Source organism: Oncorhynchus clarkii, chromosome 22 (assembly GCF_045791955.1).
Source record: "Oncorhynchus clarkii lewisi isolate Uvic-CL-2024 chromosome 22, UVic_Ocla_1.0, whole genome shotgun sequence".
Taxonomy (NCBI): Eukaryota; Metazoa; Chordata; class Actinopteri; order Salmoniformes; family Salmonidae; genus Oncorhynchus; species Oncorhynchus clarkii.
Window position 1 is genome coordinate 17,613,106 of NC_092168.1, and position 13,222 is coordinate 17,626,327.

The window sequence follows — 13,222 nt, forward strand, 5'->3', positions numbered from 1 at the left end:
TTCAATGCCATACAACACTCCATCTGTGGCCTCCAACTGCTCTTAAATGTAAGTGAAACTAAATGCATGCTCTTCAACCGATCGCTGCCTGCACCCACCCGTCCGTCTAGCATCACTACTGGACGGTTCTGACTTAGAATATGTGGATCACTACAAATACCTAGGTGTCTGGTTAGACTGTAAACTCTCCGTCCAGACTCACATTAAGCATCTCCAATCCAAAATTAAATCTAGAATCGGCTTCCTATTTTGCAACAAAGCTTCCTTCACTCATGCTGCCACACACACCCTTGTAAAACTGACTATCCTACCGATCCTTGACTTTGGCGCTGTCATTTACTAAATATCTTCCAACACTCTACTCAGACTACATCCAATTTGCTATCACAGTGCCATCCGTTTTGTCACCAAAGCCCCATATACGTACTACCCACCACTGCGACCTGTATGCTCTCGTTGGTTGGCCCTCACTTCATATTAGTCGCCAAATCCACTGGCTGCAGGTCATCTATAAGTCTATGCTAGGTAAAGCCCCGCCTTATCTCAGCTCACTGGTCACCATAGCACCACCCACCCGTAGCACGCTCTCCAGAAGGGAAATTTCACTGGTCACCCCCAAAGCCAACTCCTCCTTTGGCCGCCTTTCCTTCCAGTTCTCTGCTGCCAATGACTGGAACGAATTGCAAAAATCACTGAAGCTGGAGTCTTATATCTCTCCCACTAACTTTAAGCATCAGCTGTCAGAGCAGCTTACTGATCATTGTACCTGTACACAGCCCATCTGTAAATAGCCCACCCAACTACCTCATACCCATATTGTTATATATTTTTGTGCTCCTTTGCACCCCAGTATCTCTACTTGCACATTCATCTTTTGCACATCTATCACTCCAGTGTTTAATTGCTAAATTGTAATTATTTCGCCACTATGGCCTATTTATTGCCTTACCTCCCTAATCTTACTACATTTGCACACACTGTATATAGATTTTTCTATTGTTGACTGTACGTTTGTTTATACCATGTGTAAATCGTTTGTCTCACTGCTTTGCTTTATCTTGGCCAGGTTGCAATTGTAAATGAGAACTTATTCTCAACTGGCCTACCTGGTTAAATAAAGGTGAAATTATATATTTATTTACTTTAATTGCAAAACTGCTCACTGCATCCAAGTTGCTTGACATAGGCGTTTCAATGAGCTGTCAGTCAAGATGAGGTCATCAATATAAGCTCCCCGCCCACTCAGCCTGTATTTTCCTACTTACTGGTAGCTAACCATGAGACAAAGTACTTTTCAGTATGACTGTCCAGGACCTTTAACACTTTCAAAAGTGTTATTTTAACACCAGTTGAGTGGTGTTAGTGTACATTTCAGACTTTCTGAGTTAAATGTACAAAATAGATTTTACTTTGCACGCTATGACTAGCTACCATGGCTCACTCTAAAACTTGGACATCGTAAGCACGAAGAAGTCTGCAGATAAAGTGACTCAAATGTTCAGCACAAAAATCTTTTGCAGAGAAACTCCGGGAAGAGTTGCAATATTTTTTTTTGCTGGAGAAACACTACAATACTGAATGTCTGGTTTCCCAGTTAAATAGGGAGAGGCAGTAACTTACGGGAAAATAAGGTTGTTTAGTTCCACAGCACAGTCTAATAGCCAAATCCTGTTGGCTTTTCTTGTTTCCTGAAAAATGTATCATTCTTTTGTTAGTCTGTGGTGAAAGCCTGACACATTCTTTTCTGCTTGGAGAGCCCTGTAATTGCTTCCAGCAGCTTCTGATGGATTTTCTTACACTGTTAGACTATTAGATGTATGTCTTTATTAAGCAAAATATTAACTTAAAGCTGTTTTATCGCAACTCAGATGAAAAGGTGGGAAATGTCTAGGTAATTCTCAGATGTCTCAGACAGTTACACAGCTAAAAACTGGCTGACTAAACTTAGTAATTAGCACGTTCATGATGCCTGCTTAAATCATCAGTTACCTTTAAAACAGACTCTATTGTACTGTGCCTTGTATCTCTCCCAGAAACATAGAGTTTTACTAAGACACCGAAAAAAGTGGAGACTGGCTAGGGGGGGGGGGGGGAGTGGGGGGGGTGGGTGGTGTGAACATCTGCTGTTCTATGCTCCTGTGTCCTATCCTGGGAGAGCCTAGGATAGGATGAGTGCTGTAGGAGCCCTCAGAAGGAGAACCAGCTCTTAGAATCTGGGTCTGAGTTTTGGGTCTTTGTCTGGCTGGGTGCATTCCATCCTCACTACACTACAGGCTCTGTCAAAACACCATCAGCTCTGGTTTGGTCTGGTCCCTCAGTGGGAATAATTACATGATGTATTGTTAGAGGAGGAAATGGGATATCAAAGACAAGCAAAAAAGTGGATAGATGTTAGCTATCACTTCTTGGGATATCATTTTTTACACTATAGGTTATAGTTTATGTAGAGGGCCCTGGCTAGATGGGGTTGAGTAGTCCTCAACAAGAGTTAACGGAGAACTTGTACGCTTCATATCTTTGGCTGGCTAGAAGCATGCAGAATATCCTCCTTTCATTCCTTCTCCATATATATCTCACTTGCTCTAAAGTCTTTGCAGGACACATTCCCCAAACTTGGCTCCAACAATAGATTTCAAAATGGTTTAAACAGTCGCCTTTTCCACTGAGCTCAGATTGTCTTCTCTGGGAACTGGAGCTTGTGCTCCAACAGCAGAGGAGTATCCAACCACACATTGTGGTGACTGACTCACAGACTCAGCATCACTCTTTCCACAGTCAATGCTACAGTATAGTACAACCCTTGGGCTCACATCAACACAGATGTGTGCTCTGTCACAACCATTGGCTGGGAATAATATAGGAATGGACAAAGCCATTGATCACATGACACCATTGATTCCTATGTGAAGACTCGATAGCGCATTTGAAGCCAGGGAAGTCGGGTTAAGATGCGCATGCACTTTGAGTTACTACTCCAGGTGGGGATGTTGCAGGCTAGCTCAGTGTTGCGCCCCCCCCCATTGAGTATCTCAAGTTGAAGGCTGCCCAGGTACTACAGGCTGCCATTAGCTACTAAATTATCCTCATAACTTCTTCTGTTTGCAATTTTTAAATAATCGGTTAAATAATCGAGGACATACATCTGGTGTAATAGAATACATTATTGGTACCATGATTCTCTTACAAAAAAAATGCTTTATTTACACAGATTGACCATGAAGTTTGACATTTTCTGTTTTTTTGCAAATGCCTGCAGTCTGCCTTGAACTTCGTGGCTCCAATTAGAGTGGGCAGTCATTCTCCCCTGGTCACAACACCCAGGCCTAGCAAATTCACACTCACTAATGGCCCTGGCTCTCTTGACCTGGGATGGATACATTGGGTTCATTTATCATTAAAAAGGATAGTAGTGAGGCAAATGTGGGGTTTAAGAGGTGATAAACCAACAAACTACAATTCACATTGCTAAACGTAAATAAAAAAATCACAAGAAATCCATTGCACTCAGGATTATTCTTAATTTTTTTTTTTTTAAAGAGCTGGTTACGGAATTCAGTCCTCAAGGCAAAGAAAGCACAAAATATTAATGTTGAGAGAAAGTACAACTGTTTCAATCTATTTAAGACAAAGTTTACAAAGAAAGTGTTTGAAGTGTTAGATCACTACCAGATGCATCTAGGCTGCACATGAGGGAAACTAGAGAAAATCAAAATGAATATACCAGATTCCCACTTTTACCATTTTTGGCTCAATTAAATGTACTGTATCCTTTCCTAAAATAACATGGCACTGCTGTCGTTTCCACCAAAAAGCTTTAGGTTAAGATATATGACATAACGTTTATTTGAAATTATAAGATTTATGGTGTAAAATTACAAGGAACGGAACCCTCTGACCTCCTTATGTACAGTAGCCACATGACAGTTGACTGGATCCCTGAAATGAAGTATACGTACATTTTTCTGTTTAATAAGCCAAAGTCAGAACAGTTTCCTCTTTGTGGTACCTGGTAACTCACTGGACCTGTCAGCAGGTATGATTCATGTCCACACCAGTCTCAACCTGTTCTTTTACAGCAATTCCTGCTCCTCCTTACTTGGAACACACACTCACTCTCTCACACACACACACAAACACACACCCTGGGACTTCAACACCTGACCAGTAGCTCAGTAACAGGAATTCACTTACAGCACATTCCTATTCTGTTCTCTCAGACTGGCAGAAAGTGTCAAGCAATATTAGCCCCCCCCCGAGTCTCATCAATATCCATTTAAGAGAGATTGATCAAATCTTTATATAGGCCTTTTTTATAGTCCTTCTGATGCAATACTGAGGATGAATTATCCTAATGACTTTGTAATCCCTAATCACATTCTCTGCCTTTGCGCAAGAAATTGTACACCGGAGACAACAATGATGAGTCAGCAATGGTTAGCTTAACAATTTGGTTGTTGAGAGACGCAAGTGAAAATCATGGAGAAAGTTACACTGTACAAAAACTCAATCCTGAATACAATTCATAGTCTCATCACTATTCCAATGTTGCCATTTGTCCTTAGATCTCTACAGTATGTATCTTACCTGGCTCCCCATGGCTGCCATGTGTGAGTCTCTCCCAGGTGAATAATGGCAGAACGTGGCCAGGCAGAATGTCTCCGTCAGGCAGCAGTCAGCCAGGATTCCTCTGGTAAAAACATACAGGAGGTTGGAAGGTGTTCTGTCTCGCTGCTGTACACTCCCCTTCATCAGGGTGTGTACACACATACCATGTTGACACACACTCTGCTTCTCATCTGCCTCACAGGTTTACACAGGAGCAGAAAGCTGGGCTGGGGTGAGTCCTTCTACCCCAGGGGAGCTGATATTACAGTAATGCCTTTAAAGTTCTATCCACACACAATGTACAAATATTTCCATTTGAATTCACCCTAATTATACTCACTGTAAGTCATCATCCGACCTACCCATATGGTGGGGGAACTTATCTGTTCTGCACCAAATATGCACAAACTTAGTAACTTATTGATTATCTTTTGGTAGTTAGCTGCAAAATACAATAACAAATTAATTAGACTTAGGAGGAAAGTCAGGGAGACTTGTGTTTACTAGGGCTAGGTCTGTTAGCCGTGGGTGGAAAATCAGTTCCTGATAATGGGGATTAATGCTCTTTCATCTTAACAGTGTATCCCACATGGCCCTGGGCATTCTCCACTGAGATACCACAGCAGAGAGGACACACAGAGATAAAGAAGTCTGGAACAGAATGAACCTCCCTAGGCATCATCCTACGCTAACAGGCAACACACCCGTTGTAATTAGAAAAAGGCAGAATTGAATTTCTCAGCTAAAGACCCTAAAACCTGCGGGATTGATTGCAAATGTTTGAAATAAATGACCGATTTCATCATCACAGTGGTGTGATCTTATGGGTCTGAAGTAAACATACCTCCCTGAGGACAAGTCATATTTGATGCTAACTGGACTTTTTTGGTAACATGGCAGAAGGCTCAATGAGGACCTTAGAAAACCTTGAGGAAATTCCCTCAGTTTCAGTGACTCCAATAAAATGAAATGACTACTTATTATCAAGGCCTATCTTCTGCTTAATTGCTGCTTGCTTTCACTTGACATTTCTTTGATACATAAAACGCATAATTATATGGTTGGAAACTAGATTTATCGCTCAGGGTCTCCTGCTTTGTCTGAGCACCAATGTTTTACCCCAATCAATTTAGCAAGCATTAATATTGAAATTAAGACATGCCTTGGAATGTTAACTAACAGCCTTCAGCGTTTTCTCCAGTGTGTTGTACACTCTTCAGACAAAACGGTTTCAAAAGGGTTCTTCGGCTGTCCCCATAAGATAACCTTTTTTCGTTCCAGGCACACTCTACTGAATGTTGGGTTAAAAACAACCAACCAACTCGTTACCAAGCGTTGATTGGTATCAGCTGTGTAGTGCTAGGGCAAAACAATGAAATGTGAAACCAGGTGGGGACCAAGAACCGAGTTTAGGAAACCCTGATTTTCTGTAGCTATGATGCACCGGGTCAGATCAGAAGACTGTAGTTGGGGCTTAGTAGGAGCTTGGCTTTCAGATAGTTATTTTTGCTCACTCGTGAGAGTAAATAGAATTTCAATGAATCTGTTCTGTTGTAAAGTCAACACATATTACGTTTAAGCACGGACACTTTTGGGGTTTTATTTGAGGTTTATACAAGAGTATGAATCCTTTAAGTGCCTCTGCATATCTGGATGTTGGGTTAGTTACTGCTTAGTTATGATATCTAAAAATAATGCCATTTAATTTGATATTACAATGTGTAAGGTGCAAAATAATTGGAATGTGCAGTGTACAAATTAAACATGATGAACAGGAATGATATTTCCTCTCACAGGAGGCCAAAATAATTATATAAAAAGCCATGCCCGTAAAAGGCCATGCATTATTAATTTATCCATCAGTTGTTGTTTTTTTCACTTTCATGCTGGGTTGACCCAACATGTATGTATTTATATATATTTTTTATTTTCCAGTCCATAGGTTATTTTTAGGAGGCATTGCCTATGTGTGGGGTGGCATTTAGATTGTTATTGTTGGCCACCCACGAGAGTAAATGTCATTCCTCTTCATCATGTTGCTTACATTTCCTGAAATATTATTGCCTGTTACATATTTTAATATACAATAAATAACATTTAAATATCATGAAGTGTTAACTAAGAAATATACTTTTGTTGGTAAAACAAAAGGTGTGGACTAACAGTGAAATGGTTACAGGCCCTTCCCAACAATGCAGAGAGAAAGAAAATAGAGAAATAATGGAAAAGTGAAGAGCCAGTGTAGTTGGATTCAATCTTAGTCCTGTAATGATGCTTTGCTTGTTTGTTGCTTCATCGGCAGGGCGTAGCGGGAGTTCTTATAAACATCTGAGTTAGTGTCCCACTCATTGAAAGCGGCAGCTTAGTACTGACGTTGCCGGTAATCCACAGCTAATGGTGGGGACAACATCATCGATGCACTTGGCATACACATAGGCACTTGAGACAGTCAACTTGTGTTAAGACTCACTACACAAAAAAAGTGTCAGTGCTCATCCTTAGCATATACTGAAAAACACAACAGAACAGATTAACCGGAATTACATTTACTCTCACAGGTGGTAAAAAATAGCTATCTGAAAGCCAAGCACCTACTAAGCCACACCTCCAGTCTTCTGACCTCACCGGTGGATCATAGCTCAATAACCCACCTGTGAGAGTAAATGTAATTCCGGTTAATCTGTTCTGTTGTGTTTTTCAGTATATGTTAAGGATGAGCAAATGTGTTCTGTCCACTCTTTACCCAGCGTTGGGTTGTTTTTAACACATAATTTTTTAGAATGTAGAACCCTTTATCATTCCAGGTAGAACCCCTTCCAGAGAAGGTTCTACATGGAACCCAACAGGGTTCTACCTAGTACCAAAATGGTACTACAAATGGTTCTCCTAAGGGGAAAGCCAGAGAACCCTTTTAGGTTTAGATCGAATAAAAGGCGCAAGAGTGTAGCAATTACCTTTGGTGAATGTGTACTGAACAAAAATATGAACTGAACATGTAAAGTGTTGGTCCCATGTTTCATGAGCTGAAATTAAAGGTCCCAGAAATGTTCTACACACACAAAAATATTATTTCTTCCAGAGTGCAGAAATTAGTTTGCATCCCTGTTCGCATTTCTCCTTTGCCAAGATAATCTATCCACCTGACAGGTGTGGCATATCAAGAAGCTGATTAAACAGCATGATTATTACACAGGTGCACCTTGTACTGGGGACAATGTAAGGCCACTCTAAAATGTGCAGTTTTGTCACATAACACAATGCCACAGATGTCTCAACTTTTGAGGGAACATGCAATTGGCATGCTGACTGCAGGAATGTCAACCAGAGCTTTTGTCAAAGAATTGAATGTTCATTTCTCTACCATAAGCCGCCTCCAATGTTGTTTTAGAGTTTGGCACTGCGTCCAACCAGCCTCACAACTGCAGACCACATGTAACCACACCAGCCCAGGACCTCCACATCCCGCTTCTTCACCTGCAGGATCATCTGAGACCAGACAGCTGATGAAACTGAGGACTATTTCTGTCTGTAATAAAGCCCTTTTGTGGGGAAAAACTCATTCTGATTGGCTGGGCCTGGCTCCCCAGTGGGTGGGCTCCCCAGCTCTAGAAAGAGTCTTGGTGGTTGCAAACTTCTTCAATTTAAGAATGATGGGGCCACTGTGTTCTTGGGGACCTTCAATGCTGCAGAAATGTTTTGGTACTCTTCCCCATATCTGTGCCTCGACACAATCCTGTCTCGGAGCTCTACGAACAATTCCTTTGACTTCATGGCTTTGTTTTTGCTCTAACATGCACAGTCAACTGCGGGACCTTATATAGACGGGTGTGTGTCTTTCCAAATTATGTCAAATCAATTGAATTTACCACAGGTGGACTTCAGTCAAGTTATAGAAACATCTCAAGGCTGATCAATAGGAACAGGATGCGCCTGAGCTAAACTTTGAGTCTCATAGCAAAGGGTCTGAATGCTTATTGTGTTTCTGTTGTACATTGTTAATACATTTGCAAACATTTTGAAAAACCTGTTTTCGCTTTTATTCAGCTTTGATGAAATATATTCTTCATACTATAAAATAACATAAAATAACGCCACGGAATTTTAAGCAAAAGCATGTCTTCTAAATGAACTATTGTAGTCCACAGCCATATGGCATAGCCAGATCAGGACCTGACGTAAGGACACCTCAGCGTATGTTACTCTGTTCTTCTGAAATAGACCACATTTTCTTCATATAATGCTTCTTTTGACCTGTCGAAAATAAAGAATGGATTTACGTATGTAGGCTATATTACGTGGATTTATTAGACTTTTAAAAATGTAGATGTTCCAAAGGTCTGCATCAGTGGCTTTTGTGGAAGCCAGGAGATGCAATATGTGTTTATGTTAATTAACGGTCAATTACTGTGAGACCGACAATCCCCGGCTGACGTAATTTCGTGTCCGCCAAAGCCCTAACCGTAACTCAGTAAAATAATTGAAATTGTTGCATTGTGATATTTTTGTTTAGTGTACATCTGAGAAACAATGCAATGTTTCTAGTTATTTACTTTGAGATATTTGTTTTGTTTTCCCCTGGAATTTGTTCGTCTTGAAACCCAAGAAAGTTACCGAAGGGGGAACAAGCTAACTGTATTCACTCGACTACTGTGATGATGCTTTCACTATGTAGTCTCACCTGTAACAACACAGATGTGTGGTCTGTAATATAAGTTGCAGAACATTCAATACAATAACTATTTCCCAACCCGACATTACTATTTTGTTGATGTCTCAAGAAACATTGCAAAGCAAGTGTAGTTATGGAGAACAAACAAGCACTGCTAAGCAATATTTCAGCTTCATTCTATTTTTTTTACAGCCTAGTTCTAAAATGGATTATATATTTTTTTCTCCCTCATCAATCTATAGACAATACCCCATAATGACAAAGCAAAAACATTTTTTTAGAAGGGTCTGAATACTTATGTTAACGCCATATTTCCGGGAATTTTTTGTAATACAATTCGCAAATGCGTTACAAAAAAATACCCTGAAATATCACATTTACATAAGTATTCAGATCCTTTACTCAGTACTTTGTTGACGTGCCTTTGGCAGTGATTACAGCCTCAAGTATTTTGGGTATGGCTCTACAAGCTTGGCACACCTGTATTTGGGGAGTTTCTCCCAAACTTATCTGCCGATCCTCTCAAGCTCTGTCAGATTGGAAGGGGAGCGTAGCTGCAAAGCTATTTTCAGCTCTCTCCAGGGATGTTTGATCGGGTTCAAGTCCGGGCTTTGGCTGGGCCACTCAAGGACATTCAGAGACTTGTCCCGAAGCCACTGCAGTGTTGTCTTGGCTTTGTGCTTAGGGACATTGTCCTGTTGGAAGGTAAACCTTTGCCCCAGTCTGAGGACCTGAGAGCTCAGGAGCAGGTTTTCATCACGGATCTCTGTACTTTGCTCCATTCATCTTTCCCTCGATCCCGACTAGTTTCCCAGTCCCTGCAGTTGAAAAACATCCCCACAGCATGATGCTGCCACCACCATGCTTCTCCGTAGGGATGGTGCCATGTTTCCTCCAGATGTGACTCCTGGCATTCAGGCAACAGAGTTCAATTGGTTTCATCAGACCAGAGAATCATGTTGCACATGGTCTGAGAGTCCTTTTGGTGCCTTTTGGCAAACTCCAACTGAGCTGTCATGTGCCTTTTACTGAGAAGTGGCTTCCATCTGGCCACTCTACCATAAAGACGTGATCGGTTTCCGAATGCACTGTGTCTGTAGCTCTGAGAATTACTGCTCCTTGTTGAAGTTGCACAATTCTCTGGTAGGAGTTGGATGCTCTGTGTCTTTATTGGAAGTGGCTTTTGGTTACTATGATGAAGTAGAGTGCTAACACATTTTTTAAAAAAAAACAATTGTTAAGAATCAGTTGGCCAGAATAAGGACATATTGAGGTTAACCCAAACTGATCTCCTGTCCCACCATGTCCAAAGCATCTGTATCCCAATTGTGCTAAAGTACACTATGTCGACCCAAGGACAGATCATCTAAATAGGACAATCGAAAAATGACCTCTCTCCTAGAGGATACCAATATTTAAAATGTTTTTCAAAGTTCACACACATACGCTACATGCAGTGGTGTAAAGTACTTAAGTAAAAAAATACTTGAAAGTACTACCTAAGTCATTTTTTGGTGTATCTGTACATTACTTCGCTATTTATATTTTTGGCAACTTTTACTTCTACTTCACTACATTCCTAAAGAAAATATTATACTTTTTACTCCATTCATTTTCCTTGACAACCCAAAGTACTGGATGCTTAGCAGGACAGGAAAAGGGTCCAAATCACATACTTATCAAGAGAACATCCCTGGTCATCTCTGCTGCTTCTGATCTGGTGAATTCACTAAACACATGCATCTTTTGTAAATAATGTCTGAGTGTTGGAGTGTGCCCCTGGCTATCCATACATTTTAAAAACAAGAAAATGGTGCTGTCTGCTCTGCTAAATATAAGGAATTTGAAATGATTTATTATTTTACATCTACTTTTGATGCTTAACTATATTTGATCAAATACAGTTACTTTTGATACTTAAGTATATTTAAAACCAAATACTTTTAGACTTTTACTCAAGTTCTATTTTGTGACTTTCACTTTTACCTTAATAGAAAGTTACTCAAGTATCTATATTTTTACTCAAGTATGACAATCAGTACTTTTTCACCACAAAGGTACGTGGACATTTCATGAGTGGATTCGGCTATTTCAGCCACAGCCTTTGCTGACAGGTGTGTACAATCGAGCACAAAGCCGTGCAATCTCCATTGACAAACATTGGCAGTAGAATGGCCTGTACTTAAGAGCTCAGTGACATTCAACGTTTCACAGTCATAGAATGCCACCTTTCCAAGGTGGATGCCACCTTTTCACAGTTCATACATTTTCTGCCCTGCTAGAGCTGCCCCGTCAACTGTAAGTGCTGTTATTGTGAAGTGGAATCGTTAAGGAGCAACAACGGCTCTGCCGTGAAGTGGCAGGCCACACAAGCTCACAGAACGGGAGCGCTGAAACGTGTAACGTGTAAAAATCATCTGTCCTCGGTTGCAACACTCACTACCGAGTTCCAAACTGCCTCTGGAAGCAACATCAGCACAATTACTGTTCGTCATGAACTTCATGAAATGGATTTACAAGCAGCCGCACACAAGCCTAAGATCACCATGCGCAATGCCAAGCATCGGCTGGAGTGGTGTAAAGCTCACCACCAATGGACTCTGGAGCAGTGGAAGCTGGCAGTCCGATGGACAAATCTTGTTTTGGCGGATGGCATGAGAATGCTACCTGCCCCATTGCATAGTGCCAATTGTAAAGTTTGGTGGAGGAGGAATAATGGTCTGGGGCTGTTTTTCATGGTTCGGTCTAGCCCTTTAGTTCCAGTGAAGGGAAGTCTTATCGCTAAAGCATACAATTACATTCTAGATGATTCTGTGCTTCCAACTTTATGGCAATAGTTTGGGGAAGGCCCTTTGCTGTTTCAGCATGGCAATTCCCACTTGCACAAAGCAAGGTCTATACATAAATGGTTTGTCAAGATCTGCTTGGAAGAACTTGACTGGCTTGCACAGAGCCCTGAGTTCAACCTCACCAAACACCATTGGGATGAATTAGAACACCGACTGCGAGCTAGGCATAATCGCCCAACACCATTGCCCTACCTCACTATTGGTCTTGTGGCTGAATGAAAGCAAGTCCCCGCAGCAATGTTCCAACATCTAGTGGAAAGTCTTCCCAGAAGAGTGGAGGCTGATATAGCAGCAAAGGGGGGACCAACTCATGATTTTGGAATGAGATGTTCGACGAGCACGTGTTCACATACTGTTGGCCATGTAGTGTATCTACAGTGCCTACAGAAGGTATTCATACCTTATTATTCCACATTTTGTTGTGTTACAGCCTGCATTTAAAATGGGAAAAAATGATCTCACCCATCTACACACAATACCTCATAATGACAAAGTGAAATCATATTTTTAGACATTTTTGTGAAATGTATTGGAAAAGAAACTCAGAAATATCTCAATTACATAAGTATTCCCACCCCTGAATCAATTACTTCGTAAGATGCACCTTTGGCGGCGATTACAACTGTGAGTATTTTTGGGTAAGTCTCTAAGATCTTTCCACATCTGGATTGTACAATATTATTCTTATTCTTTTTTAAATTATTCGAACAACAAGCTGATTGTTGATGGTTGCTAGATAGCCATTTTCAAGTTTCGGCATAAACTCTCGAGACGATTTAAGTAAAAACTGTAACTAGGCCACTCAGGCGCATTCAATGTCATCTTGGTAAGCAACTCCAATGTAGATTTGGCCTTGTGTTTTAGGCTATTGTCTTGCTGAAAGGTGAATTTGTCTCCCAGTGAAACAGACTGAACCAGGTTTCCCTCTAGGATTTTGTGTGTGCTTATGGATTTATTGTGATAATTTTTTCCTTAAAATCTCCCTAGTTCTTGCCTATGACAAGCATAGCCATAACATAAATACACAAAGCGTGGTACTCAGTGATGTTTCATGTTAGACTTGCCCCAAATATAACGCTTTGTATTCAGAACATTAATT

General features: G+C 40.8%; 1 protein-coding gene across 2 annotated transcripts in view; it reads right to left on the reverse strand.

The window, feature by feature from the left end:
• The window catches only part of LOC139380500 (E3 ubiquitin-protein ligase Midline-1), a 66,963-nt gene extending 62,274 nt beyond the window's left edge, over positions 1-4,689 (reverse strand). Inside the window, exon 1 of one of the 2 annotated variants that reach the window (XM_071123208.1) lies at positions 4,585-4,689. The gene's annotated coding sequence lies outside the window, so the exon portion shown is untranslated. The remainder of the gene's footprint in view (positions 1-4,584) is intronic. The other variant, XM_071123205.1, reaches the window with a different exon arrangement.
• Between the last annotated feature and the right edge of the window lie 8,533 nt (positions 4,690-13,222).